We start from the raw sequence: 10,717 nt of genomic DNA on the forward strand, positions 1-10,717 counted from the left end.
TCGAACAGCTTCTGGGAAAAATATATTTTTATATAATGGAATTGACATTCATACAGCTAAGAACGAAGCAGACATTGATATATGTATGTGCGTACAAAACATTTAACTTTTAAGGAACTCGCGATCAGAAAAGTCACAGATGTTTTCCAGCCATCACGCTTCAATTTTACTCACTCAATTACGCATACACAGATTAATGCACGTGAATTCTCCTTCTCGTTGCTTTCGTTCCATATGCAGTCGTTTCCAGTTAATCGCTACATATTTTACACATGGTTGAACACAGAACTGAACACAGCACGCTATTTTGTACTTGTCCTCCGCATTCTTTATCTCCTGAACTCTCATTTTGTTAATACATGAATTTTTCTTCTTGCTCTCCCATTCACGTTCATTTTCAATTAACCACGGTACATTTAACAAATTAATGATCAGAGTCTGAATTTAATGTTCGTTCTTATCTTTCATATCCGTAATTTTATAACGTTATACATATTAATTCACTCTTGGGCCTCGAACGTTCTTCTCTCGGTTTCCCTTTTCACCATTTTCATTCAATTTAATCTTACTTACATTAAACGTAGGAACATTCCTGCTCATAAATATTAAGACGCTTAAGTAACTCTGTGAAATTACTACGAAATTATAAAGGAAAACCTCTAAGAATTGATATTTCGTTTGAAACGTCGGCCAATTAACGATTCGCTTATTCGCTTATATTTTAATAACAATTTCATTAATTTGAGGTAGCAAAATTAATTATTTTATAGTCCATATGCGTAGCGTTTTTTGATCACTATTTTGATTAATTTTGACACTCATATTATAAACAATGATGTATATTATATATTTAGACTTTGAGTATTTTGCCTGATACCCTTACATTTTTTCGATAACAGCTAGTATAGGAAATGTAATGATTGCGAAAAGTCGAATCTCACGGACTGGTTAACACGCACTGACAATTGCAAGAGCACCGACTTCATTTATCAGCTTACTGCTCGTATTCGATACTTTATAATACACTCGGTCTTACATTTACACAATAATCGAGTAACATTTATTTTCCACTGTCCCTATTTCATCGAGTTTCAGTTCCAGCCGAGCATAATATATTTTAAGCATCGACATCCCCGTGCTTCTGATTCAACCTGTCATCCACAACGTTCAGGTCCCTTATCTTTCGTTCTGCTGTATGTTAATTTATATCCTGGCTGCGGACGTTGTTGCGTTTTGCAAATTTTCCCTCTCTCGCCATTTCCACGTTGGCTCCCCTCGACTGTTCCAGACACGCGATATATCTTAGGCTCGCGTAGGTAGTAGGTAGTCACAAAAGCTGCCCGATTCAAGCTGTCCTCCGCATCGCCTCGGTTCTTTATGGTCGGCCCTTTTCCCGTTCTGAAAGACCGAACTCGTTACGCGGCCACGAAACGAAACGCAGCCGTTCTTTCATCGCCGTCGACCACCATTTGTCAAGTTCTCTTCGTTGGGAAGGCCATTAACGTTCCTCCTTTTTCTTTTGCAACGTCGGCTCTTTGTTCTTATCTAGTTGACTACAACAGTGAAGAATTCCTAGTCGCAGTTAATCAGTTCGCGTTATTAATTTTTAACGTCTGACAACTTTCTTGTCGTAAATGGTAGGCCACTTTCAGCTTTTGACTGGTCAGACACGTGAAACGTGTTTCCTAGTGATAATACATCGACGATCAAACGTTAAATGCAAGTTAGAAAAAGGGTACACTGATCGCTGATTTCATTGACCTTTATGTATATTGTCAAGGTCGTCGTTCTGAGTAACCAGGACGTAATATATAAGTCCATTCCAAAAACCATAAAACATACTTTTGTGTTTATTTCGGAAGATGAAGTTGAGAAGCTGTTACATAGATGTATAAGTGAAATTTCTTAAAATATCGACCATGGGTACGTAGATCGCTATCGATCAAAACAGAGAAAACGTATTTTTTTTTCTACGTAATTGTGATTTCTAAAATTTCAGCTAGTCTCTTAGATCTTTCTTCAAAGATATTCAGATTCCTTTCTGGCAGCCCGCACGCAACGCGTTCATTTGCTTCGATAAATTACCTTTTTTCATCGCGTATTCCGTTTCTGTCGCTCGACCGTGGAACAGAGTTTCTTCCGATGTGTTTTTCCCGCTCGGAATTGAGTTTTTGCAGGTCAGCAAATCGATCTAGTTTTTCCGTTGTAGATTACCGTCTGCGCGTTTGTTTCGGAGGTTTTTTTAAGCACCGATACTTGTTGCGGCTACAATTGTAGTTTTTCTTCGATCAGATGGCTTGTTCGCACTTTATAAAGCCGTTCTTGAAACAGATATCGGCATCGTCTTCCTATAGATTAATCAACGGTTCTTCGTTCTGAACTATGTCCAACTCTTTTGTTAGAAATTAACAGATATTCATAAGTCTCGCGTCAGGCAAGATGTAAACTCACAGTAACGAAGAAGAACTTTTATAATCGCCGTAATCATTTGCGGTATCTGTCAAGTGCGAGTGGATCAACTTGAAGTATATATCACGCAGAGATTAGTGAAGTACTTAACGAGAGTTTTAAACGTTTTTCATTCGTGTACCGCACACAACGGAATTTGTATATAAACATAAAAGATTTTTACGACAAACGTTCAGTCTCTTCCGTGAGCCATGGTAACTACATATATGTCTTTTAAGCACGTACTACAGCTTACGTATACGTTACATTCGATCGTATTTAATCTTTCTAACGCAAACACCGTCTTTCTGTAGCAGGTTCAACTACCGTTCAGAGTAAGTCTCCGTTCACGGCCATTCTATGTTTCGGCCAGTCGATCGACCCCTAAGTTTCAGGCAGCGCGCCAGCGACTGGATCTATAAGGTCAGTTTTAACGGTAAAAACACGCGGCGGCTGGCTAATGCGGAATTCTCCGTGGCGGTAGTCTTTGCCAAATGGGTCAGCCGTGTGTACGTGTTCAGTACATGTATGTGTTCAAAGAGGAAAGGAACGCAGGGTAAACGTAGGAAAACTCTACGAGGATGACGATATTCACGCCGTTCGGGGAGCCATAAAAGTCTGAACGCGGCCTACTACCGCGATCTATACCGGTCTACCTAAACGAATTATCGTGGATTTAGCGCTGGACAGCCTTGAAAAAGCACGACGGTCACGGAATCGATCTTTCCCACTAGCGTTCTTCTCTTCTCTCCTCTCTCTTAACCCTTTGCTGCTCCTATCCTGACTCACCCTTAGACGTTTTTCTCAGTTGGGAAGTTGCAATCCAGAGAATGCGAGAATGACCAAAGTAAGGAGAATACAGTGTGTGTTAACCTTTATCCCTTTCGTCTCAATTTATGCGGTCAATCGAAGGGTATATGCGCGTCAGGTTCAAAGGGTACTTGATCGCGGCGTGTTTTTAATTATCTCGTGTTCAAGCAAATTTTATAAATTGGTGGGTGCCTTTTTTCGGATCGTTGCATAAAAGAAAAATGTTTTAAATTAGCACTGGAACACGCGCATCAAATTTCCAATTAACGATCAGACTCTGATCAATCTCCTTTCTTTCCTTCTTCCATGAAAATGACGGTGTTGAAAGCAACGAGAACGAATTGATCGAAATTCATTGAAATATCGTAGGCTATCTTGGCTAACTCGGTGCAAAAACGTCACTAGGGAAGCAAAAGCGTTTCGTGCTCCTCCCTTTTGGTGACTGTAATTTATTCGCTAATTGCTCTGCAGCCTGCTGGCGCACTGGCGATTTGATTAATGAAAAATTGCGAACCATCAACGACAAAAATGTTTCCCATAGCACACGGAACGACTGGTCGGCTCCGCTCGCTTCGTTATCGTTCGAATAAACTCGCGACTTCAATTAACGCCGTGCACGCCCACACGCTCGACCCGAATCCTGCTTCTTAATTGGCAAATGATCTTTCGTCACGGAGAACACCAGCTCCAGGTCTATCGGTAATTCGACACCTTCGCTACGGATTTTCTATCTACCACCACGCCTGGTCTGAGAAAATTGGAAAACATTGATAGAGTTAACGAAGTTGATCCACTGAGACTGATAACGGCTGCGTCGAATAAAAATTTCCATCTTTTCGAATGAATATGTAGATTGAAACGCTAAAAATTATACGTGTAAACTATATATATGTTTCTTTTCTCGTTTGCTATAGTTAGAACAAGAATTACCGATGAAAAATTCGAGACGCGTTTTAAGACCTTTTATATTTTTTTACAGCATTCACGTGACCAATTGTTTTTTAAACTGCGACTGCTCGTCCATTCATAAAGCAAAAATACACGATATACATAATATGGAAGAGCATATAAAATATCGAAAGTAAAATGTTCGTAAAAATGTGAATTCACATAAACATCCGCGGTTTATTAATCGCAAATAAACACTTACTTTAATAATTCTAACTGAACTCTCCAATTTTCATAAATATTTGTATCTTTTTTGCATCTTTTGTTCTACTCGGCTAATAGAACAATATATCTACTATTCTCAGATGTTATTTCTCTGGTCGAGGGAGCCAGCCCCGGGACCAAGAGCCGGCCCCTGGTTTGCATGGTTCGCCACAGCTCTACTTCTCTGGCGTTGTCGACGAAGCGTCGCCAAGACGATCCTAGCCGTGTCGCCGTTAAGATTGCTGAAGAAACGCAACCTTCTACCATTGACCAGTTCGAAAGGCTCGTCCACGGCGACACTGACGAAACAACGACAGAGATCAGAAAATTCGATATTGCAACGGAAGCAGCACAGGCACACGGGTATCAGAACGAAAGTGAAACGGCTATGTACCGGTGACGGGCCGCACGTGACCAGTTCCACATTTACAATCCAGAGCCAGCAAATTCATTATAAAGTGACCAGAAGCGGCAAAATATACGGGAAATATCCAAACAAGGTCGCCACGCCGGTGACCAACAGCCAGAGAAGCCATTGAAACGCGACCATTCCATATTCTCCGATTGTTTAACACCGACGACTCTCGCTTTTGTCCGACCGTGCCTGTTCTCGCATTAATCGCGGTTGCTCCTCGCGGACCGATGTTTCAACTCGAAAAACCACGTGTGCATGTACGATACGTAATTCTGGGTTTGTTTGGCATAAAAGTCATTTCGTCAAATGGACACCGTGTATTTTTTCTTTAACATCTCGAGGGCTAACGATTGTTAAAGGTTTCATAGAATTGGTTCGACGTTGAGACTATTTGCAAAGATCACTCGTTTCGGGCGATTTGAATCAACGAGGTAAATTAAATTGGTGGAACGTTGAGTTGGAAAAATATTTGGAGATATTCTGGGTAGAAGGCAGCCGTAGAAAGTTGCTTTGCTCTGGTGTAGGCTGAATCGCGGATTTTTGTGGAAATTAAAACGAGACTCGTTTTTGATTCAACTGGTATGTCGGCTTCCTCTGACAACGAGGTTTTAAGTCGTAATTTTTAATGGGCCGAGGAGTTTCGCGTCGAGTTTGACAGGAAGACAAAGGCGCACTCCATTTCTTGCGAAAGAACAAATACGAAGTAGGTCAGAAACAAGTTAATCAAGTTTGCGGGAAGGTAAGCTTCTACTAAGGTATATCTTAAATTGCGTTTTACATATCAGTGGGGAATTTTGTCTAGATACTCATTGATCTAAAAATCATTCGAATCGCGGTTAATGTTATAGAATCTTCGTTGCTAATTTTAAAATAATCATCTTGCATCTATACGCACATAAAATATACACTTTTATTACCTGAGGAAGTATCCTTCGATAGGTATTCTCAAAACAGAAAATTTATATAGATTGAAATTCGCATAAATCTTTTGTTTATAGCTAAAGAAAAGCAACTACCTGTTTTCAACAACTTTGCCATTAATATTCCAATAGATATCTATCTGCATGTATCTGTATACAATAATAATTATATAAAAAGGGAACTAATAGGGAAGACAATCAACAATTTTATTTCCATTTCCGTTTTTTCTATAGCAATCTTTCGTGTAGAATCCAAAAATACTTTCACTCTTATACTTTGCAGCATTATGAATACAAATATATCGAGTTTTTATTCCTAGTAATAATTACATTAAATTAATGAATGAAGTACGTATACTCGCCACTTTCATCTTGAAGACAAAAGATTTATCGAATGGAAAGTCGGTACAAAATCTACGTTTGTAATTTGAAAAAGAATTATCTATCTCGAACTTCTTTTTCACCGACGTCCTTTTTAATTAAAATTTCATCAGGAACGTAGAGGTAACCACGGTGCGTCCGATTTGACTCACATCAAAGGACTCAAGCAGGGTTGCGACTGTTAGTCTTACTGCTTCTTCCTGATGTCCTCGGCACAGTTTCGAGTGTCGAGGTCGTTTGACAGAGACCTTCGCCGGGGTCACCATTGTATCCAAGATCCACGACGACCGCGAGCGTCGTTTCGGACTCATGGTCTCTCTTCGCTCCTCTCGCGGAAGAGAAGATCAATAAGCGTTCGGTGCGTTTCGACGGCTTAGGATATCCCTCATATCCCGCGATATGATTTGCATCTTGCGCAACCGTTCGTTGACTGACCATTCTAGGTCGCTCTTCGCTCTACGGTATAGAAACGGTCCTTATGTGATCTAAGTACATAATGTAACGTTCGCGTCTGTCACGAAAGCATTTCCGAGAGAGAAATTCCAGCTGAATACTTTGCTACATTGCAAGATACTGTAAAAGTTCAAATTCTGACGATAGAAAATTTAACGGCTCAGAATGATCGATGAAATAATAAATAAATGAAACGTAAAATTTCTATAAACGAAATAAAAATGGAAGATGCACGAAAGAATATAATAATACCAGGGGAAAAAACATATATTTCGCGAAAAATCATTGAAGTTTCTAGAATTGCATCGTTGTAGGTCGATAAGATTCTGTGAAGAATTACGTATTAGTAATTTTGGCTATTTCAGTGATTGTATCGTTAAAGAGTAGGAGGAGTTGTATTGGATTCTTCATATTTTGATTCGTTCATCTTCTTTTGGTTTTATGTTACAATTAGCAAAACGGCAAAAATATCTTTGTCAGTTCAACGAAGGTTTGCTTTTATTACGTGTCGTGGATTACTAATGGCACGTGATATGTAGAAAAAACGAATGAAAAATTGGAATATTAGAGTTTTAGATTAACTTGAAACTTAGAATAACTGGGACAAATTCTGGAACTCAAGAACCTAGATCCTGGATTCAAGCATCAGCACTAAAGCGAATAAAATACCAAAATCATTTTTGTAATCTTTCAGCTGAATTGTTAAACTAAATCCACTTTTAAAACGAAATTAAAAATGAAAGATAATCTTCGGTTCTATCAAACGCCAGAGGAACAGAATGCATAGTTTGCGAAAAATTCGTTATCCGGAATTAAAGAGACGCTTAAATGGACCTGCTGCTTGAAAAGTGTCAACATCACAAAGTGGGCAACAGCCTTCTCCGACTAATCGGATTTGCACGTAAAAGTTCCCTTTAAATCGTGTTCGCCTGGGCCGTTGTCTTGTCGCACGTAAGTTACCACCCACGGAGTCCAGGTACAACGATGAAACGGACGCGCAAGTTTCTAATCAGAGATGTACCAATTTGAGCGGCACAATGGCCGTCGGTTTCAGAATGAGCGAACGTATCGCGTGCGTCGCGTCGTCCGTTTCAGAATGAACCGTAACTGTGCCAAATTTAATGATTCAATGCCCTGTTGCATTACCTGGTAGCGTCACTCGACTGATTTCATCCCCGCTGATTTTCGGGGGATTCCTGTGGAAGCCGAGACTCCTTAACCACGTTCCCAATCGACGGAGATGAAATTATAAATAGAATCTGTGTCTGAGGGTAGACAATAGCGCCATCCGCAGAGTGGACGTATATAGGGGCTGCTACAAAAATAGAACGATAACACGAATTTAAAGCGTTCCATTCGACGGTGCAGATGCACCCAGCGCAGAGTTACGAGGCACTGCATATCTTGCGCGGATCCTGGTTACGAAGATACTTTTCTTTTAACTTGACGAAAGTAAGGTTATTGTCTTAGATCTGGATTAATGCCAAACATCGAGGAATTTAAAATCGGCGTACTTGTTTCAATTCGTTCTTAATTATTCGCCCTTATTTTACAGAGTTTAATTGGGATTACGTTTCCGAGGGTTAAACTAGATAGAGTCGATTTTTGTGCCTGTGTAGAAGCATCTTTCGCTATTGTATCGATACGATAATTGTATAGTATAGTTTTTAAGTGATTCGGCCCAGTCGTTCTACTTTTGCTATTTTTCAGCACAATTTTAAACGCGTACCATCGAAGTGATTCAAAAATAGATATACGCGAAAATAAGCAGCAAATTGCTTTTTTACCGTGACATTCGTCTCCGATTTTCGTCATGTCTGTGATCTAACGTTAATAATTGAAAACAAAAAATTAATCTTCAATCGTTTTCAATTGGAACCGTCAAAGACACGTCGTTCGATATCGTCCCAACATTCCTGAAAGCGTTTTTGACGAAAAAATGCGCAACACATCGGCGGCGACGCTCGTAATCGATCATCGGACGCCGTCGTGTCGACAGTTTTACAACGAAAACGACGTTCATCCGCAAACGAGCCCGGGTGTCGCTTCAGCTCGAGACCGAATTATGTAATTAGATTCCGGAGGTGTTGATTAGAATCTTTGTTCGAAGCGAACGAGTTGAGCTTTATTGCAATATCGCCGAAGGCTCCTCACGGATCATGCACGTGAATTTCCTGTTTTTTAATCAAGAGTGTACGAAAATAGCACCGAGGAAGACTTAATCAGCCTGTCTAACGTGAGTGGATGAAAGGAGGTTCTATCTGATTTGAATAGAACGACGCTGGGATGGGGCTTCGGTAAGGTCACCGGCAAGACCTTGCCTATACTGAATTACGCGATCGTCAATTTCACGTCATGGATGGTCTATATCGGCAAAATAATATTGACTCATCGAAATGTAATGCCCTCTTAACACTTTGTTTTATATAACGACGCTACTGGGACTATCCGCTTTTAACTGACACGAATAATGCGATTAAGCAGCAATAGAGATGCGTACACGGTACTCTAAATATATATTAAATGCTTCGATAAGCATAAATTCGTATTTTCATTAGAATTAGAATTAGAATTAGAATTAAGAATATATTTAGTCAGCAGCAAATATTTCTATCAAAATATTCGATATTATTTCGAGTATACAATTAAAAATCATTCGCATAATCATTGCAGACTTACATTTAATTAACCACTTTACGAAAGCAAACTTTACATTGCTTTGTAAGGAGGAATTCGCATTACTTTTTAAAATTTTAATAAAACCGTGCTACATGTATTTAATCTCTTAAATCTCTCCCCGCACTTTGCTTTAAACTAACAAAACCCTTGACCTTTTCGTTTTTCTCAAAAGTTCTTTTACGCTTGCTCTTTAACGAAACAAATACTTTCAAATTTACTTAAATATTCTATCAAAACTCTAAACACGTATACCACGTTTGTACTTTCATTTCATCTTGAAATATATTTCGTTCCTTAAATTCGATAATTAGTAAAAAAAAAAAAAATTGTTCAGAACTATTAAACAAATATGTAACGAGAAGACGATGCTCATTTACGATACAAGCGTCAAATGGACGATGAAAGAATGGGGTAAAATGGCCCCGTCTACCTGGGTGGCTCACAGCACGACAGAAATAATTGAATCAGCATATATCTAGGCGGGTACACGTTCCTTGCGTTCCTGTTATCTCGACGAAGTGCATCTTACAAAGTGGTTTCACTTTATCATCGACTCTCACTCGCGTGTTTCGCATCGGTTATTTATGTTCGGCGATGAGCGGAGAGGAGCCTTCGTCGAGGTCGCCTTCGCGCATCGAATTTTCAATTAGATTTGCATAATGACCGTTTAAAAGATACTCTAGCCGGCTGGCTGAGTGAAAATTGAATTTACACGAGAAGTTGCGTTCTCGTGGCACTTTTGCGGACCGTAACGTCTCCTACGATAGCGAATTTGTCGCTTGACAAACACGTCGTATCGTTGTAATAACAAATTCATTCTCGTTGAGAATAAACGAATTCGCTATGGAAAACAGAGGAAAAAGAAGGTATTTAACAATCGCGCAGCGAAGATTAGAATTCTCGTAGGAACTGAGAACGATCGATGGTAACTTCGTTATTTTCTCCCCCTCGTTTGCTAGCGAATCGACGCTATGAATCACGGTTCTCGAAAACTCAAACGTGCAACGTGTTATAAAATTCCGTGATTCGATCACCTGGGCGTAACATTGAACAAAAACTGGATATACTTGACCAGGAAACAAGCTGTTCGGTTTAATAAATAGCTATAAAATCATAACGGAACAGTTATTAAACGAGTTGAAACCAATCAACGTCAATTTCACTTCGCCCATATATTCGTTAACGAATGAACATCGCAAATAGTCGGATTACGTCGCAATCGCAATTTATAACGGGGCGATAGCGTAAAATCGCGCGAATTAAATAATGGTTTAGAATTTTCAGCGTAATATATCGTTCTGCTTTCCGTGGATAGCTGAGCCTTCTATCTATGAATAAGCATGCTCGAACCACGGACCGTGCAAATGGGATTGTTGCGTTCTGCAGTTGCAGCAGTAGTAAATCCTTCGGGACTCCGGATAGGGTGTTCTCCACACGCTCATCATCGCGTTACGCTAGT

The 10,717-nt window shown here is 39.7% G+C and overlaps 1 long non-coding RNA gene across 1 annotated transcript in view; it reads left to right on the forward strand.

Annotated features, from left to right (window-relative positions):
• The window catches only part of LOC125385237, a 50,962-nt gene extending 48,163 nt beyond the window's left edge, over nt 1-2,799 (forward strand). The window contains exon 5 of the long non-coding RNA XR_007224295.1: nt 2,763-2,799. This is a non-coding gene — a long non-coding RNA (uncharacterized LOC125385237). The remainder of the gene's footprint in view (nt 1-2,762) is intronic.
• Nucleotides 2,800-10,717: the final 7,918 nt, after the last annotated feature.

This window comes from Bombus terrestris, chromosome 6 (assembly GCF_910591885.1).
Source record: "Bombus terrestris chromosome 6, iyBomTerr1.2, whole genome shotgun sequence".
Classification (NCBI taxonomy): domain Eukaryota; kingdom Metazoa; phylum Arthropoda; class Insecta; order Hymenoptera; family Apidae; genus Bombus; species Bombus terrestris.